We start from the raw sequence: 18,970 nt of genomic DNA, 5'->3' as shown, positions 1-18,970 counted from the left end.
TAAAAGGATAAACATGTAACATCAGGTCGTTTTAGAAATAATTCTATTCTTTCATTCACAACTGAAACTTTATCCAGATTCAAAGCTAATCCCTATTTGTAAAATGTTTTCTTTTCTTCTTTGCTTTTCCACCAGCCCCCCAAAAATGTATGGGTGGATTTGAGTATCTTGATAAATGTGGAAACATATTAAGTAGATTATTTGGAATTAGTTTAAAGTAGAGTAGTTTTTGTTGCATTATATAAATCAGAAAATGATAAACATAAATACTAATATTTAAGTATCTTTGTGTTGCATTAAACATGTAGTCAAAAATGAACAAAGAATCTTGAGGAATTATGTACCTTTTATACCTCTGTGTCTTTTTCTGTATGTACCATAAGTTGAGATATATAAAAATATTTTTCATGTTGTTTAAAACAAAGTATATAGAATTCCATTTATTTAATTTAATAGATAAAAACTCATCAAGCCATTTGGTGTGTTTGGAACTCAAACAATGTGATGCAAAAGCACATCACTTTTAACAGCTCCTAAAATAATCACAGAAAAGTAATTCAGACAGCAATGCATATTTTTCTTGTTACCCAGCTGCAAGAGGACTTTGGATGTATAAACAGAGACAAAGATTAAAACCAGGGGGAGAAGCTACCACAACACCACAGCCACGTCCTGCCGGGCTGTGCTTCTCTTCCAGAGTAAGCTGATTACTGCCTCGGCATCCCCAGTGCAGAGGCGTCTGTGCTTCATGTCTCAGGAAACAGAATGTGTTCAGCTGTGCTTATTTCTCATGAAGGAAAGGGACCAATATAATTGCATTGAATTAAAATTTATAAAAATATAAGCACTGAAGACCCTCCTGTCTCTGGCCAATCAATGGTAGAACCATAGGTGAGACGATTTCCATGTCTGGGAAGCAGGGGCAGATGGGTGGGAGCTCTGCACGGTGCCCGCCACTCTCCTAGAAATTCATGTCACATCAAAACTGGAAGTATATAGACAGAGATGTGTATACACACACACCTGTACATGGATATATATGTGTATACGCATACACATAGCCATATGTATTTATATATGCACACTCATGCACAAGGCTTATTTGCGTACATGTCCACTTGATGAGGAGCTCAGTTGTGTCCAACTCTGCAACGTTATGGACTGTAGCCCGCCAGGGTCCACTCTCTTTGGGATTTCCCAGGCAAGAATACTGGAGTGGGTTGCTATTTCCTTCTCCAGGGGATCTTCCTCCTCCAGGGATCGAACCCAGGTCTTCTGCATTGCAGGTGGATTCTTTACTGTCCGAGCCACTAGGGAAGCCCGTCCTCTATATGGACATACATGAATGTATTTGTGTCATGTAGAAAGCACTTCTGTGCCACAGAGTTTAAACAATGCACTGAATAACTGAAATAAGATTAGTTTAATAATCAAAAGAACTTTATAATTATTGACAGTGACTGAAATTTTCTCATTTTAACATCAGAAGATTTGGCACTTAACAGAGCCCAGCTGGTAGCCATTAATGTGGACAAGATCAAACTTACACGCCAGTGAGCAGAGATTATCAATCAGTTCAATTTTACAACTGTTGGGCTCAATTCCTAGAGCTACAGAGAACAAATCACCTCTTCAGGACATCACACCGTGATTTATAGGAAACAAGTAGAGCAAAAGTAGCTGTTGCTCTTTTTATCTGATAGCACTTAAAATACATAAAGTCAGATACCACACCTCTCAAAACCTTCTTATCTAGATTGGTGCTGCTATACCCAAAATTTATAGGCCATATTATACCTAACTTCCTCTATGTGAAGTTCAATTTCAGAATTGAACCAGAAATGCCACAATTCTAGAACCATAATTCTATAATAAACTTGATTGGTGTTACTATACCCAAAGTTTATAGGCCATACTATGTCAAACTCCCTCTATGTGAAGTTTAATTACAGAATATGTCACAATTCTAGAGCCATAATTTTATAATAAACTTGCTAAAATATGAAATAGCCCAATAACTTATAACAAAACCAATTAAATTGCATGAAAGCATGAGGCCGTTTTATTACACATTGTTTCAATGATCAGCAAAGTATGCTTCCATTTGCCTTTCTAATGAATAAATATTCAAATGACACAATCAAGATTTCAAGTTACTAAATAAAGCAGCATCGTTTCATTTGGCAGAATTAGAAGAAGCTTTTTCCTTGAAACGGCTTCCAGTTGTCCACATTAAGCCAAGGGTGAAGCTTGCCGCTCCTCCCTCTTCACAAAGTCTCTACTTACATGTTCTGTGTTCATTTCCAAACCCACCTCCTGTCGGGTAGCAGGCAGGGAGCAAAACCATAAGGATTCATGTTTCTATGTTTTGCTCACTATTCTAGAGTGAACATTTTATGATGGCATTAAGTATTCTTCAAACATATGATCTTTAAATGTGTCAAGATACCGCGTTTATAGAGCTTCCTTCATAGCTTGATAAAGAATCTGCCTGTGATACAGGAGACCTGGGTTCAGTCCCTGGGTTGGAAAGATCCCCTGGAGAAGGGAACGGCTACCCACTCCAGTACTCTGGCCTGGAGGATTCCAAGGACTATCGACCATTGGGTTGCAAAGAGTCAGACACGACTGAGCAACTTCCACTTTCACTTCACTTTCACCGTGTTCATACGTGTGCTATAAGTTAATCATTCCTTTTTTTGATAATTCAGGTGTATTAGTTTGCCAAAGTTGCTGTAATGAAGTGTCACGATTCTGGAGGTTTTGAGCTGCTGAATCCTGTCCTCCAACCCACCAGTCATGTATGTTCCCAAATCTTAAATCTTTTGGTCCAAGAGGACGTGTTTAAATTTCCCCGCAGTGCTGTATGCCCCACAGATGTGTTCTGATCTCTGTGCACCTGTGTGAACCTGTCTTCCCAAAGCCAGCCCAGTTGTCCAGGCATCTCACCGGGAATCATAAGCAAATTTTACTACCATTTTCAAAGACGTCTCTGAATGTCTCAATCGGGCGGGTGTCACTGATCGCTTTTAAATACTGTTTCCATTTGAGAGTCCGTAGCTGTGCCTGCGTATCACTGTACTTTCTAATGCTCTGAGTCAGAGGTTGGAAACACAAATCCTACAAAGCTAACCACATCTAAGAACGTCCAAATGCATTTACCTGTACGAGTTACTCTTAAATCGAGGTATACTTGAAAATAAATGCTTTATTAGAGAATTAGAGTTAATTTACTAGAAATTATATCAACTTAATTTCAGAGACATCAATAGTTCAAAGAGTACACAATTAAGTGGGCTGAACTTAATGCACAACTTTGCTTAATTGGTTGAGATGGGAAACACATATCTTAAAATATGAAAAACTCAACATTCAGAAAACTAAGATCATGGCATTTGGTCCCGTCACTTCATGGCAAACAGATAGGGAAACAGAAACAGTGACAGACTTTACTTTTTTGGTCTCCAAAATCACTGCAGGGGGTGACTGCAGCCATGAAGTTAAAAGACACTTACTCCTTGGAAGGAAAGTTATGACTAACCTAGATAGCATATTGAAAAGCAGAGACATTACTTTGCCAACAAAGGTCCGTCTAGTCAAGGCTTTTTTTTTCCAGTAGTCATGTATGGATGTGAGAGTTGGACCATAAAGAAAGCTGAGTGCCGAAGAATTAATGCTTTTGAACTGTGGTGTTGGAGAAGACTCTTGAGAGTCCCTTGGACTGCAAGGAGATCCAAGCAGTTCATCCTAACGGAGATCAGTCCTGAATATTCATTAGAAGGACTGATGTTGAAGCATCAACTCCAATCCTTTGGCCACCTAATGCGAAGAACTGACTCATTGGAAAAGCCCCTGATGCTGGGAAAGATTGAAGATGGGAAGAAGGAAGGGGACGACAGAGGATGAGATGGTTGGATGGCATCACCAACTCAGTGGACATGAGTTTGAGTAAACTCCAGGAGTTGGTGATGGACAGGGAGGCCTGGTGTGCTGCAGTCCATGGGGTTGCCAAGAGTCAGACACTACTTACGGACTGAAGTGAACTGAACTGAAAATATGAAGAATTAGAAAGAAGAAACCTATTTTTACTTGGAGTCACTGAAGGTTTTTTGTTGTTTTTTTTTTTTAATGTGACAGATGATGCAAATTACTTTTAGACACACTGAAAAAAGTGTGCAGCTCATAGAAACTGAAATAAGCAAGAATAAGTCTTCCAGGCAGTGGGTTAGTAAAATGCCTCACACGTTAGCACGTGGGGACCGGAAGTCAAAGGCAGCGTGACTGGAGCGGGATCCCCTGGGGCAGGGGTGCTGCTGTCTCGGTCACTGCTGAGACCGAGGGGCAAGGAGGGCCTGCACATCCGTGTGGGCTCTGAAGCCTGCAAGCCTCTCTCAAGCCCTCCTCGTCCATCATTCTCTCCTCTTACTAACCTCCCCTGCTCCAAACAATACCTTGGAAAAGTAACATCCAGTAAAATACAGTAAGAAGCAAACAAAGGAAAGAAATGTTCTGGAAAATGGGGGAAATATGCAGCCTTGAAACGTTCCTTCCTGGGAACCTGATGAATGTGGAGCCAGGAATTTCCGCTGGAATGCTTGTGCTCCGGATGGTCCAGACCGACATTCCTGGTGGAACTGCTGTGTAAACACACACCCTTACTGTACTCCCTTCTCAGCCCTTGTGTAAAAATCATGTGAAAGTGTAACTATCAAGAGGAAGTTTGTTTTAATCGACCATAAATTCCAGGTCCCTTGAGAATGGGTTAGACATTTTTTCGAGTGATGACTGCATCTTTCTCCTGAGAAGTTATAAAGAATATATTTATTTTTTGTTTGCAATGGATTGTTGAAAAGAAATGAGGACTTTTTCTTTTGGGGTAGCTGTTTCTTGACATGTATTTAACTTTCCCATCGTTATAGTCCGAAAAATTTATATAGCAACTGAGATAAGAACTATGTAAACATTACCATGATGTCCTAAACTAAATTTAAGTCCTACAGCAAAAACAGATCCTGGAAATTGCTCCTTTAAGGAATGGAACTGTTAAGAGCCCTAGCACTACATGATGATCTATCGCACACTTGATTATCATTTAAATAAGACGGTGACATCTGGAGCTTCATGAATGCTGGGGATGAGGTCTCCAACATCGACCCTCCACCAGATCTTAGGGGTGAAATGCAGGCCATGTAGCATCAAGGTGTGAACACAGGAAAAGGCGAGAATGAGGTCATGTGAGACCAGGAAGGAACAAGCAGAGCTTGTGCGGGTTTCAGCAGAGGTGTGTCTAGTCAAGAGTAACTTACGACAGCTTTCTGTTTGTTCTACTTTTGGCTGCACTGCCCGACCTGCACATCTTAATTCCCCGACCAGGGATCAAACCCACGCCTCCTACAGTGGACACTCACCACTGGACCACCAGGGAAGTCCCATGAGTTTAAAAATGCTTAAATTACTACAATTTTTTCAAATCATCCAAGCTTTCTTTCTTGACATTGAAAATTCAAATTGTGGTTGAAATCCACGATCAATTGCAAGGAAAGATATTTGAGCTAAGCAAGAATTAGATTCACCGATAATCCTTAGAAAAACAATCCAGTCCCACCGACCACACACATCACCCCTTCCACAACTGTCTTTTGGGTTTCGCCGGGACTCATGGCAGAGTAGGGAGTCTGTGACCTCACGTGTAACCCGCGAGGATGATATTCTCTTTTCATGGGGCCAAACTTTCAAGTATCAGACCAAGTCGCCCACCCTGATATCACACAGAGCCAAGGCTCTTCTCAACCACATTCAAAGCCCGCCAGCATTTGTAATGTCTATCTTGTAACCCCTGTAATCTTTCCTCTTTGAAACTGAAATCTTTATTTCCATCTTTTCAAGATGCTTCATAGTATTGGTGAGCTTTCTTGAAACATGCTTTTTTCTAGAAAGTGCTTATGGCCTGTGTCCGCTACTATAGTTTCTCTGAGAAAACTCAAAGTAAAATTTGCTTCTATAGTTCATGAAAACACAAGCAGAAATTCCTAGAGGATAGAAGTATAATTCATCCCAGAGAAAGCTTGGAGCCTGCTACTGACAAGAACAGATCTGAGTCCACAGGGCGATACTTCCGATAAGATTCCATAAAGGTTGTAAGCTTAGAAATATCCCAAATATATCAAAGCTCAAAAACAAACGTATAAGCAACAATAAAAACAACAAGAAGAAAATCGTGCCTGCTCCTTTTTATATTTCCCAAAACTCTTCTCTTTCAACTCTTACAGAACTCTAGCTGAAGGGTGAACAAAGCAAAGAAGATGTGTTTCTATTCAAGAAATGTTAAATAAATATGTAATGATTTCTTGGTCAACATTTTCCTTTCCCAAGATAAAAATAATTTGAAGTCACATCTGATAACTATTAACGTTGCTTCAGGCTGTGCAGTGCGGCGTTCCTGCTATGACTCCTCAGCTGTCGGGGCGAGCTGCAGGGTTCAGGGTCCCTGGAGCCACACAGAGCCCCCCGCCAGACACCGCCCAGCTCCCCCAGCCGGCACTGCGTGTGGACCCCTGCCCAGCTCCACTTGCTGCGCCGGCAGGCCACCTGACTTCCAGCGTGAATGCCTTCACCTCCTGTTCCTTTAAAGTCAGTTTCTCCCATCTGTCGCCTCCAGTGCCTCAGGACCACTCCTCCTGCACACACGGGGGCCCTGGCGGTGACTCTCTGATGGACCCGCGTCTCACTGTGCTGTTCGTCAGCGGTTTTTCAGACTGTCTCTTGGCTCTCACCCTCCATCTCTCCCTCATCACTAAATGCTGGCTTCAAGTCTTGCCCCAGATGAACATCGTTTGCTGCTGCTGATACCTGGAAATGGTCATTTGTGCTCATGCGTGAAGTCTGCATTCACCAAAGCCAGCTACACCACAGGTTCCCAGGCAGGACTCGAACGAGGCTGATAGCGAGCCTACAAATCTAAGAGGAGGAACAGCCTTGGGACAAATGCAGAATCGCGTGGCAGAAACACACAGGCACCCCCGCAACCCCCACCCCCACCCCCCACCCACTGCCCAGAGCATCGGCTCAATTCAGCACCTGGGAAGACTCCTGCGGGGAAAGCTTGCTCCCTGGAGATTAGCTGCTAGGACCAGGCCAAGCCTGGGGATGCGGGTGGGGGAGCCGGGGCTCTGGCACAGGCGGGGAGGCCCAGCATCTCCCAGGTGGAGCCCCCAGGAGGCTCCCCGCCCTAGGAGGATGAGGGGAGGGGAGCGGCAGCTGCTCCGGGAGGCACTGGTGTGTGTGTTATCCGGTCTCCGGGCCAGGCCTAACATGACCCAGACCTTACCGTGCACGGGTTCAAAGAGTTAGCCCTAACAGTTACGTATGCGGAGAGTACCCTGTCCTGCTATCTGCCCAGTGGCAGAGGAAGCCTGGTGAAACTTGCATGCTAATCCAAGCAACACGCTCTTCATGGCTCTGAAGTGGCCATGTGAGTTGAAGCCCAGCCCGCCCTCTCTGCGGCCCGCTTGCTCTCCCGGCCTCTGGACCACCTCCCCTCTGGGAGCCTGCTGGCTGGCCTGGCACCTCGGCCGGCCCAGCTCCTCCGACGCTGCCAGGCCTTCCCTCCCCTCCCCTCCCCGGGCCTCCCAGCCCACTCATCTCCGCTCTGACTTCTGGTTGGAATCCTCGAGAAGATTTAAAAAGTATTAGTACCCATCCCACTCCATCATTTTCTGGGCCTCTTCCATTTCTGACTTACTTTCTTTATAGCACTTTTCATCATCTGAAACCACTTAAAATAATTCCAAAAGAGTAGAAACCCTGTCTGTCTTCTTTAGCCTCCAGTTCCCCCACATCAGCCCTTGAAGGGACTTGATATCTTGGTTGGCGAGAAAGTTCATTTGGGTTTTCCTGTAAGATGGTATGGGAAAACCCGAACCAACTTTTTGGACAACTCAATATATACTCACTCCTTGGGAACTTGTTGAAAGAAGGGACATTTTCCCTACTCGTCACCGTGGAAAAGAGACCATCCCTATAGAATAGAGATGTGCCCCGCTGAATGGAGGCCCGTGTCCCTGTGGCTGTCTCTGCTGCAGCATGGCTGGGTCTGTTTGGCAGGTTGCTGCTTTCAGGAGATGCTCAGAGCAAACCACAGCTGGAGAAAATACCTGGGAGACTGTGCAAGTGCTACCTGCCTTGACCTTCGGAAGATGTGCAATGAAAGGATTTTGAAAACAAACACAAAAACCTCTGTTAAACTCATTTCTCAATTACTGTGAACACCGACCCTCTTTCAGGCGGTTCTGCTCAACACTCGGCAGAGGCAGAAGCTCCGAGAACACGCATTCCTGGGTGCCGTTCACGGGGTCGTGGAGACGAGACAGAAGCTCCGAGAACAGTGTTCCAGGGCACTGTTCAGACAGGGTTGTGGAGACGCGTGGGTGCCGGAGAGGAAGCGGACACAGTCGTTAGGAAGGTCTGGTGCTCGGGGGACTGTGCTCCCGCACCGTCCACCAGAAGCTCCTGGTCATGGTAAATTATATGGAGGAAGAAACACCGCATCCCTCAAGGAAGAGACCTGTCTGCTGACAAAACATAAGCACTGCAGAGCTGGGAGTCAGCCAGACGTAACTCGGTGCTGAGCTGCGCAGAGGGCTCCATCTGAAAAGCCAAGAATACCGCCTGTGAGTTGCTCAGTCTTGTCTGATTCTTTGCTACCCCATGGACTGGAGCCTGCCAGGCTCTTCCATCCATGGGATTCTCCAGGCAAGTACTGGAGTGGGCTGCTGTTTCCTTCTCCGAGAATACTGAACAGATCAAAAAATAAATTCAGAAAACAAAGCGAAAAGGACCCCTTGTCAATGAAGCCACGCGCTTCATCTCCATGCTGACAAGCGTGGAGCTCTTCCCAGGATGACCTTGTACTCCGGCCCGGGTGGGAGCTCCTCAGACCTCCTTCCACATTTCCTGCACTTTCCACAGACGTGTCATCGTCGCCACAGTGAAAACGCGTCCTGTCCGGCTTTTAACAAGTGGAGCGGCCAGTATGAAATAAACGGCATCCATTTGAAGTGTACGGTTTGCTGCTCTAACGTGGAGCATGTTCCCATGGGACTGTCTGTATCACCACATTAGAGGCCACAGTCAAAGGGAGGGACGTGTCCCTGACTTCCGAAAGGCGCTTCTGTTTCTCCCGCCCACTTTCCCTGCTCCTGCCCCTGGTCCCGCGGAAACTACGGATCTTTCTGTTGCTAAAAAGTAGTTTGTATCTTAAGCAAACAGAATTACGGATTATGGACACTTTTAGTCGGTTTCTGTCACCATTTTCAGCATAATTATTCTAAGATTCATCAGAGCATGCAGTAACAGCTTATTCTTATTTCTGAGGAGTACCCCACTGTGTGATTGTATAACATTTATCCATTCAGCTGTCGATGGATGTGAAGGTTGTTTTGCATCCAAAATAAAGTTTGCTATCACAAAAAAAGTTGCAATGAACAGTTGTCTGCAATGTTTTGTGCAGACGCATGCCGTCATACATACCTCGGATGGAACGTACAGTAGGGTGTGTGCATTATTGGGTTTCAAGAAGCTTCTAAACTGTTTTTCAAAGTGGTTGCATTATTGCACTTTCCCACTAGCTTAATTAAGTGACAGTCCCAGGTCCTCTACATCTTGGCCGGCACTTGATGTGGTTGTACGATGAATCTCAGTGTTTTATAAGGGTGTGTTCTCTCCTTGTAGCTTTAATTTGCATCCCTCTGTTGACTAATGATGCTGAATATCTTTAATATCCTGGTTTGAAATAGTATCCTCTTTGGTGACGTGTCTGCTCAAATATTTTGTTCATTTGTTGTTTTTTGTTGTTGTTGCTTATCTTCAAATGAATGAGTTTTTAATGATCTACATGATCAGATATATGATTTGTAAATATTTTATCTTTCTATTTCATTCCCTTGGTATATTCTTTCAAAGAGAAGTTTTCATTTTGATGGAGTCTGTTTTTTGTGTGTGGTGTGGCTGAAAAACTTTTTTTTAACCCAAGGTTATAATGATTTTCTCTTGTCATTTTCAAGATTTATAGTTGTAGTTTTAACATTTAGTTCTAACCAAAAATGACATCAGTATTTCCCCTGTATACATAACTGTTTGAAGTACTCTCAGCTGTAATGTTTGCTATTTTTTAAATTTAAAACATAGAAAACTGAAGCAATTTGAGATTTAGAATTAGACTTTTGGAAATATGAGAGGCCGCTGTTTTCGCCAGTCCGTCTCTGACAGCCTGTCTGCTGTTCAGCCACGGCTCTAGGCAGTGTGTTCCATGCCCGCGGCCGGGCAGGCCCTCCCCCCGACCGCCGAGGGGCCTCCTCCAGCGTTATCACCTCGTCACTGTCACCAGGACGTTTGCTCGACCTGTCCTCCAAGGACCCAGGGCCCTGCGGTTTCCTCAGTTCAGTGCCTGTCATCAGGGGACTATTAGACCATCTGCCAACCAGTAGGCAAGAGCAGCAACCACTCAGATGGTGCTGTCTGTGTAGCAAGCTGGTCGTCCTACCAACTACTGGCTCCCTTCCAGCCCTTCTACATTTGTGCCCCAAAGATTTGCTCGTGCAAATGAGCACACTTGAGTCCCCTTGGGGGAGTTTTTCAGCTTCTGTAGAAGTGACAGTGGTAACCTGGGCCTGCAAGCTCACTCATCATGTGAAGACGCTGAAGCAGCCTGGGAGACAAGAAGCACATGTGAGTGAATGCGAGAAGGGTGTGTTCACGGATGGAAAGCCAGGAAAACGTCCTCTTGCTACGGAAGTGAAAGGGATCCCACTCAACACTCCAACAAAGGCGAGGAGGCCGTCCTGGAGGATAGGGAAAAGCACGGGCGAGGCACAGAGGCTGCAGGGCGCGGCAGTTTCACCCTGGCAGTGTCCCACCTTGGCTTGCTGGCCAGCTTAGTGCTGTCCGCTTCATCCCTCACCATTCCATGGAGCCCCTCCAGAGCGGCAGGCTCCACTCCAAAGGAAAGAATTTCCTAGACAAAAAAACGACCCACCTCCCAAAGAGAGCATGTTTAAAAGTAGTAATTAGGGAGGACTGAAAGCCCTCGTAGGGAAATAGCTGGAAAGTTCTCATGGAAAACTGAGTTGGACTCATGGAGTGGAAATCAGTCACCTGCGATATTTTAAAATTAAGCTGAGCTGTCTGAGTGTACATTTCAGAAATGCAGCTGGAGCTGCCCAATAAAAATATTTAAAACATTGTCACATTCCCAAACCGTCTCTATAAATCAACACCATATTCTTCACTCATCTTTCGTACATATGTTCTAAGTTTTAAGGAATTTTATGGAGTTTGAACAACTTGTTTTTAATATCTTGGTGTTAAATGCTAATTTATTTTTCTCTATGAAGAGAGAACTATAAGGCAATGTTAATACACATGGAGAAAAAACTTATGCAAAATTAAAATTAAGTGCAAAAAAATGACAAATTTTATTCAGAATGGTTCTCTTTCATTTGCTCACATAAATGTAAAAATACTAGTTGGGAATATCCATAATATATTTTTTGTTTCTTTCTTTATGAAACAAAAAATATAAGAACATCTTTCTCCTGTGAAAGCAAATGCTGACAGTCATTATTTCCTGATCACACACATATAACATATAAATATTCTGGGGATGAGTCACGGGACGCTCGGATAGCTAGGGTAGGATCTTGGTGTCAGTGAAGTTGCTCAGTCATCTTCGGCTCTTTGTGACCCCATGGACTGCAGCACGCTAAGCTTCCCTGTCCATCACCAACTCCCAGAGCTTGCTCAAACTCATGTCCATTGAGTCGGTGATACCAATCAACCATCTCATCCTCTGATCTTAGTATAGGTCATACCAGATCCCTCTCCAATAACCCTGTGTTACCTAAACTGGCATTATAGAGCAAGGAGAATAATATTTTGAGATATTGTGAAAGATGATTTTATGAAACCACAGTGGAAGTTTTCTCTTTGAATTTGAGAATTTTTGAAAATGGGCCCCTCTGGCATAAAGAGTGATTTTTCTCTAAAATGAAGTATGTGATGGTACCCAAAGGCTGAAATCTCAGACTTTAAACCCAAGTGTGAGGAAAAAGCAGTGGTATATATAGGAGTATGAATTTTTTATCTAACACCAAACACAAGATCCATAAAAAAAAAAAAATAAATTTCCTTCATAAAAACTCAAAACTTTCGTAAAAAGACACACTGTTAAGAAAATGAAAAAAGAAAAATATAAGGGGAAAATAATCTACAAATCATTTATATGACAAAGGACTTATTTACACAAGATTATAAAGTGCTCTCTAAACTTAATAATTAGGAAGCAAACAATCCCATATGATTTCAACAGAGACTTCATTGCAGAAGATAGACAAGGGGAAAGTTAAGACATGAGAAGATGCTACACTTTATTGGTCATCTGCTGCTGCTGCTGCTGCTAAGTCACTTCAGTCGTCTCCGACTCTGTGCGACCCCATAGAGGGCAGCCCATCAGGCTCCCCCATCCCTGGGATTCTCCAGGCAAGAACACTGGACTGGGTTGCCATTTCCTTCTCCAATGCATGAAAGTGAAAAGTGAAAGTGAAGTCTTTCAGTCATGTCCAACTCTTCGCAACCCCATGGACTGCAGCCTACCAGGCTCCTCCGTCCATGGGATTCTCCAGGCAAGAGTATTGGAGTGGGGTGCCATTGCCTTCTCCGTATTGGTCATCAGGGAAATGCAGATTCAAAGCACCATGACACACACCACGTGCCCTTCAGGATGCCAAGCACGGAGACACAGGCACACACCACCCAGGCCTGGCAGGGGCTGCGTTATAGGAAATGCATGGATCACAAACAAGCCTACGTGTTAGAACCCTCAAACACGGCCAGATAGAAAGCAAAATGCACAGCCATTTTGGAGACATTCTGACATTTTCTTACAAAATTAAACACACACTTTCAGATGGTGCAGCAATGTCACTTGTATTTACACTAGAGGAATAAAAGCCTAAAGTCACATGAAAACTGGGTGTGAATTTCTTTAGAAGCCTGACAAGCACTAAAAACTAGAAACCACTTAAGTGTTCTTACATGGGTGAATGGAATACTACTCAGTAAGAAAAAATAACACATTATTGATATGTGCAAAATAGGTGAGATTAAGTGCATTGTGGTGGATGAAAGAAGCCAGAGTCAAAAGTTTAGACTGTATGGCTTCGTTTTTATGGCATTCTGAAAAAGAAAGACTACTGAGAATGGAGGGGAAAATCAGGAGTTCTCTGGGGCTGGAGGTTTATTATGAAGTGTCTGCATGAGGAAATCAGTGGGTTGGGGCGATGGGGTACCTGGCTTCACACCTGTCAAAGCTCACATGAAGAAAGGTAGGTAACCTTACCACATGCAAATAAAATAATAAATTTACAGGACGGAATGGTGGAGAACTGTGCGTGACTAGGTCTGATTCACCCAGTTGCAGTGCCCATTTCTCTAAGGGGTTTCCTGCCATGCCGAGCCGCAGGGACTCTTCAGCTGATGTCCGGCGTTGGTTTTCCAGCTCTCAGGGCAATGATGCCACTATTCGTGTTAAAAGCAGCGTTCAGTTCCACACTGATTGACAGGAAAAAAGCGACTGAGACTGCGTGAGGTGGGAGCTCTGCATGCTTCAGCCCCAGACAGCAGGGCTCCGGTGGGGCTGTGTCTCCAGTGGGGAAGCGGTCAGCCGTCAGGGCCCTGTGCAGACGGGCAGGACCTCCACAGGGTGGGGCTCCTTCCATCCACTCCTGACGCCCCGCTCTTTTTCACTGTGGCCCAACGCCCACTCCAGGAGGCCACAGCTGCATCCCGTCACACACTGACCCGACATCCCAGGCCCACAAAGTCCATCTTCCAGATGCCCCGGGCACTGGGATAAGTGGGAACATGGCCGGTGGCTCTGCTTCCCAGGCGACGGCCTTAAGTGTTCTGGAATTTTCCACATCTCTGATGCTGCTGGTGCTGATGCAATCTGGTTACTCAAGAAAAATGACCTCACATGCTTGTCAGCTTTTTCTCTTGTTTGTGTGGCTGAAGTGATGACTAACACCTGACCCCTGACCCCTGGGCAGGCCACGATGACCCTCTGGGTGATCCGTGATTGCACCCCACAACAAGGAGGAGAAGTTACCAGGCAGGCCTGGGAATCAGGCATATGAACTGCCCTACCCCACCATGCCCTCCCCAGAACGGGTTTGTTTACGTTCAAGGGCTTGGCCAAAATCAAGAGTCGTGACCCCGGCAGTCATCCCCAACAAGAGGGGCCTGCTTTCACAGGGTCCTGGCTTCCTCTGTGACCTGAGCGGCATCTGAGCAGGTGAGGGGCAGTGTCACAGGGTGTCGTGGGCGAGAGGCTGAGTACAGACCCGAGGGGGACAGCACAGCACAGGCCTCGCTGTTCAGAAGCAGTCAGCAAACAACTCGGAACATTTGCCAAAGTCTGACTCTGTCTCTACCGGCCCTGGGTTACCAGGCGGAAGGCAGGCTGGACAAGCTCAGCCCGGCATACTGTGGACCAGCGGCAGTCCTCCAGACAGTCATCCCTTTGAGCGCTTGTAGCCACTGCGTGTGAGGCAGAGTGCTGAGCACAGGAGCAAAAGGCAGTGTCCGAAGTGAATTCATACAGAAGACGTGGCACACCATGCCTAGGCCTGTTAGAGCAGCCACGAGGGCAGAGAAGGGCCCCAAACAGGGCAGACGGGGCTTGGGCAGGGGAGGACCTGACCCCCGAGCAAGCAGGGATCAGGTAGGGGAGGACCTGACCAGGTAGACGGGGCTCAGTAGGAGGGAAGGCGAGTCAGTCCTTAAAGAACAGGCACAAGTTGCCTGGAATTGGGGTAGATCCCATGGCTTGGATCTTCTAGACAAAGATCATCCCAAACAGATCATCACATATGGCAAATATCACACACAAAGGCCTTCTCCTGACGTTGGCCTGGAACGCCAGCTGCTCCTCCCCAGCAAGCACACTGCTTCTCAGAGGCCTCGAGGAACCTCCCCTGTGGACCAAGCGAGCAGCTATCGTCCCCGAAGGACAGCGTGGGTGCAGATCATGACGGACGGGAGGGAGGCGCTGTTTCTGCTCGCGAGTCCTCTGTGATCCATATCTGAAACCCATGCTGAAGGCAGACAGAGCAGTGTCCTTGGGTTGAGTGCAACCAACCAGCTAATTCACCGCATTTGCACGCCTCGCACCCCCTGTTCCTAACCCAGCCTGCCAGTATGTATTTTTTCTTACTCCAAGGCCTTCAATTGTCACTGTCTACAAAACTATAGAACCACAAAACTACAAATACTAGTTTTGTAAAGTTATCCACAAAACTATTTATGAACATAAATTTTTAAATAAAGTCTAAGCAGTCCTAGAATGTTAGTCTTAAAGGTCTGTGAGGTGAAGTAGCTTCTCTATAGAATTTCATTTTAATTTAGGAAATATTTCTGCGGTTTGTCTTGCTGTGTTCTTTGGAGAGACAATAAAAGCCATCAAGCATAATTTGGGCTTTTTCTAGCAATGTGTAATGTGTAAATATATGTTAATATAATATGTTAACATAAATATGTGTTAATTTAAACATTGCATTGGCGCATGGTTGGTAGACAATAAAAGCAGAGTCAACACGTGGCTGAGACTGTGGGATCCTGGCTGAGGCCATGTCGTGCTGAATAAGCTCTCTCTTGGATAGCTTTCTAAGCCACATAAGTAAATAATCAGCAATTTTAAAATATATACCTTGCTTATCCCATTTGAAAATGATACGCAAAATCATGGAACATGAACAAAGAAATAAGTCTTAAGCTACATCCGTAGGAACAAAGATCCCAAGCTCGTATTTTATGGTGGTTGTGGTCTCTGAAGTACTTCAGACTCACTGAGACAAACAACCCAAACTGGTTTCCAAACCCAAATCTGAATAGCAGATTCTTCTCCGTAACGACGGACGTTCCACTTTGTTCCTGGGCCACTGACCACTGGTGCCTGGAGGAACTCCACGCAGCACGGAGCCTCCTTGGAGAGGTGGCAACAGGTACTGACCCTTTTGGGGGCAGGAGGCAGCTTCTCCGAAGAAGAAACATGTGCCTTCTGTGTTGAGCCCAAGCACAAATCCCTGGGATTCTTCACCCCAGGAAGTGAGCGCAAACCCAGTAATGAAAGCAACGTGGCCGCGGGGCGGGGAGACCCAACCACCAGCGGCAGCTCACTTCTGCAACATCTTTGGCAGAAACGGATACGTAAACAGGAGATTTTTTAAAGCAACTGGCCTCAGAATTGTTTATTTCATTCTCACAGAAGTGGAAGGATCATCTGTTTCATCAAGACACAAAGGAATAATTTCCTCCTTCCGAAATGAAGTAACAAAGACCCACTATTCACCGTGGTGGGAGCAGCCTGGCTTCCCTCGTTTCCTGCCTTCACCACCGTCGGTTCACGTGGCTGCAGGGGGGTCTGGGCTCCTGGCGGGGTGTCAGGACAGCACATGGTACAGCTCAGTAGACGCTTCTCTCTGAATCCGACCCAGAAAAGAGAGGAAGTTCAGATTTAGAGAGGGGGTGGTTAACTTAATTCCAAATTTGAGTCTTCAGCGTAACCCGCAGCTGTCCCTGCTGGCATCATCGGAGATAACGACCACCGCTACACAAGAAGCCCCCGGGTCCATCATCACCCCGACAGTGCGTATCGCTCGGCTCTGCTCAGCGTCCTTCCCCAGACCCACAGCTTTTCCTTCCTCCTGTGCAAACACAGCCTCTGCTCCCCCAGCACACCCGTCCGTCGGGTTGGGGGCATCCTCCCAGCTCCAAGGTCTCAAGGCGAGGCCATGCGACAGGCTTGCCTTGTTCTCTCTCAGCAGCCTCCAGGCAGCCAGCCGTAACATCTTAGAGCACCTACCAGCTAAACCTGCCTGCAGGAGACCCAGTTTGATCCTTGGGTCAGGAAGGTCCCCTGGAGAAGGCAATGGCTTCCACTCCAGTATTCTTGCCTGGAGAATCCCATGGACAGAGGAGCCTGGCAGGCTAAAGTCCATGGGGTCACAAAGAATCAGACACGACTGAGCAACTAAGACACTAACACCACTTCTCTCACAACCAGCCCCATCCCTCCAGGATCACACGTGGCCAGCAGTTCAGGCCATGGGAACTGAGAGAGCCGAGGGTGAACGCCAGCGGGAGGAGGGAAGACGTGGACGCAGAGTTGAGGGGCAACCTCCCAGAGGATCAGGCAGAGAAGCTTCTAAACAAGTGTGTGGCACCAGCCCTAAGGTGGCCACGGTGCTAGAGTCAACACGGGCCACCTGGGCCAAACTTTCTCCGTTTTTCCTGACCTCAGTGGGCATCTTCCTTTTGAACTCTCTAAGGTATTGACTTATCTTTATTTTATCAACATTTGTTTCTGGAGAGTTATCTTGTTCTTTTGTTTGAAACACACTCTTTTCCTTCTTCATTCATCTCCACTCTGCACATAAGATTAAAACAGCCATGTCTCCCAGTCTTCACTAATGTAGGAGATGAACCTTGATGATCATCCTGACTCGAGCTCCTGGCTGCTTGTCAAACTTTTGGGATGGTCCAGGCCACCTTATTTGTTCTCAGAGGTCCCAGTAGACCTGCTGTGTGTACTAAGTCGCTTCGGTCTTGTCTCTTTGCAACCCCATAGACTGTAGCCCACTAGGCTCCTCTGTCCATGGGATTCTCCAGGCAAGAACACTGGAGTGGGTTGCCATGCCCTCCTCTGGGGGATCTTCCTGACTCAGGGATCGAACCCTGTTCTCTGACGTCTCCTGCATTTACAGGGTTGTTTTTTCCCACTAGAGCCACCTGGGAAGCCCCCGGTTGATCTGTCAGTGCCCCAAAGGAAGGGTTACAGTCAGCAGTAGATACAGGCTGACCAGGGCCCAGACCCTCAGTCCTCATTAGCTGGGAAAGTATGCAGCCAAGCCCCTTCCAGAGAGAAACCAGGAGGTGGGTGTCTCTGTGCTGGGCTTTGAGGTGTGGCTATGCTGGTGGGGAGTGGGGGAGCGGAAAGACGTGCCGCTGCTCCCACAGCAAACTGCTGCTTTGTTCCCCAAAGGCCTGTGGGACTTGCTAACGGAATCCTCGTTGGCCATCGGAGCCAGAGGACCTGGAGACGCATCCCTCAGGCCACATCTGGGACTCAGACGTGTGACAAGTTCCTCCCGGGGGGATTCTGGTGACTTGGACAGGGGGACAGGGGGACAGGGGGACAGGGAGAAGGTGAGTGAGGTGTCTGCGGTCTCCCCAGTCCCTGGGTGCTCAGTTAGAAGCTGTGCTTCAGGCAGTAGCTTTCCAAATGAGCAGATGGGCCTCTTCTAGGGAGAGAAGGAGGTCTGGTTCTTCCTGTCCCACCCCAGTCCCGCCTGGAGCCCTAGGGGGACAGCCCTGGTGGTGCCCATTAACATAAGAAGAAGCAGAAGGATGTGTTTCAAGCAAAAGAACAAGATACTCTCCAATCACATAGGTGATTCTTGTTGCTGGTGGGTCTTGTGGATACAGCCTGTTGTCTTTCTGAGTTATGTGGAGTTATGTGTTCTGAAGTCCTTTTAACTGGTACTACATTGCATCTACAGACCAAACTGGAAAAAACTGATATGTTGACAATATTGAGCTTTATTTCCATGAACATGAATTATATCTTCATTTATTTAGTTCTTTGATTTCATTCAACTAAATTCTGTAGTTTTCCTTATATAAATCTTGTACATAATTTGTTAGACATATACCTAAGCATTCACTTGTGGAGAATGCGACCAAAAATAGCATCATGCTTTAAATTTCAAATGCTTCTTACTGACTGCCGGTACATATAAAGGTGGAAGCAACGGACATGTGTCCTGCAGACTCACTACAATAATTTATTAATCCCAAGATTTATTTTTATTCTTTTGGATTTTCTACATAGAAACTCATGTCATATGTGAAAAAAAGA

The sequence above is a fragment of the Bubalus bubalis genome, chromosome 10 (genome assembly GCF_019923935.1).
Source record: "Bubalus bubalis isolate 160015118507 breed Murrah chromosome 10, NDDB_SH_1, whole genome shotgun sequence".
Lineage (NCBI taxonomy): Eukaryota > Metazoa > Chordata > Mammalia > Artiodactyla > Bovidae > Bubalus > Bubalus bubalis.
This window is presented reverse-complemented; position numbering follows the sequence as displayed.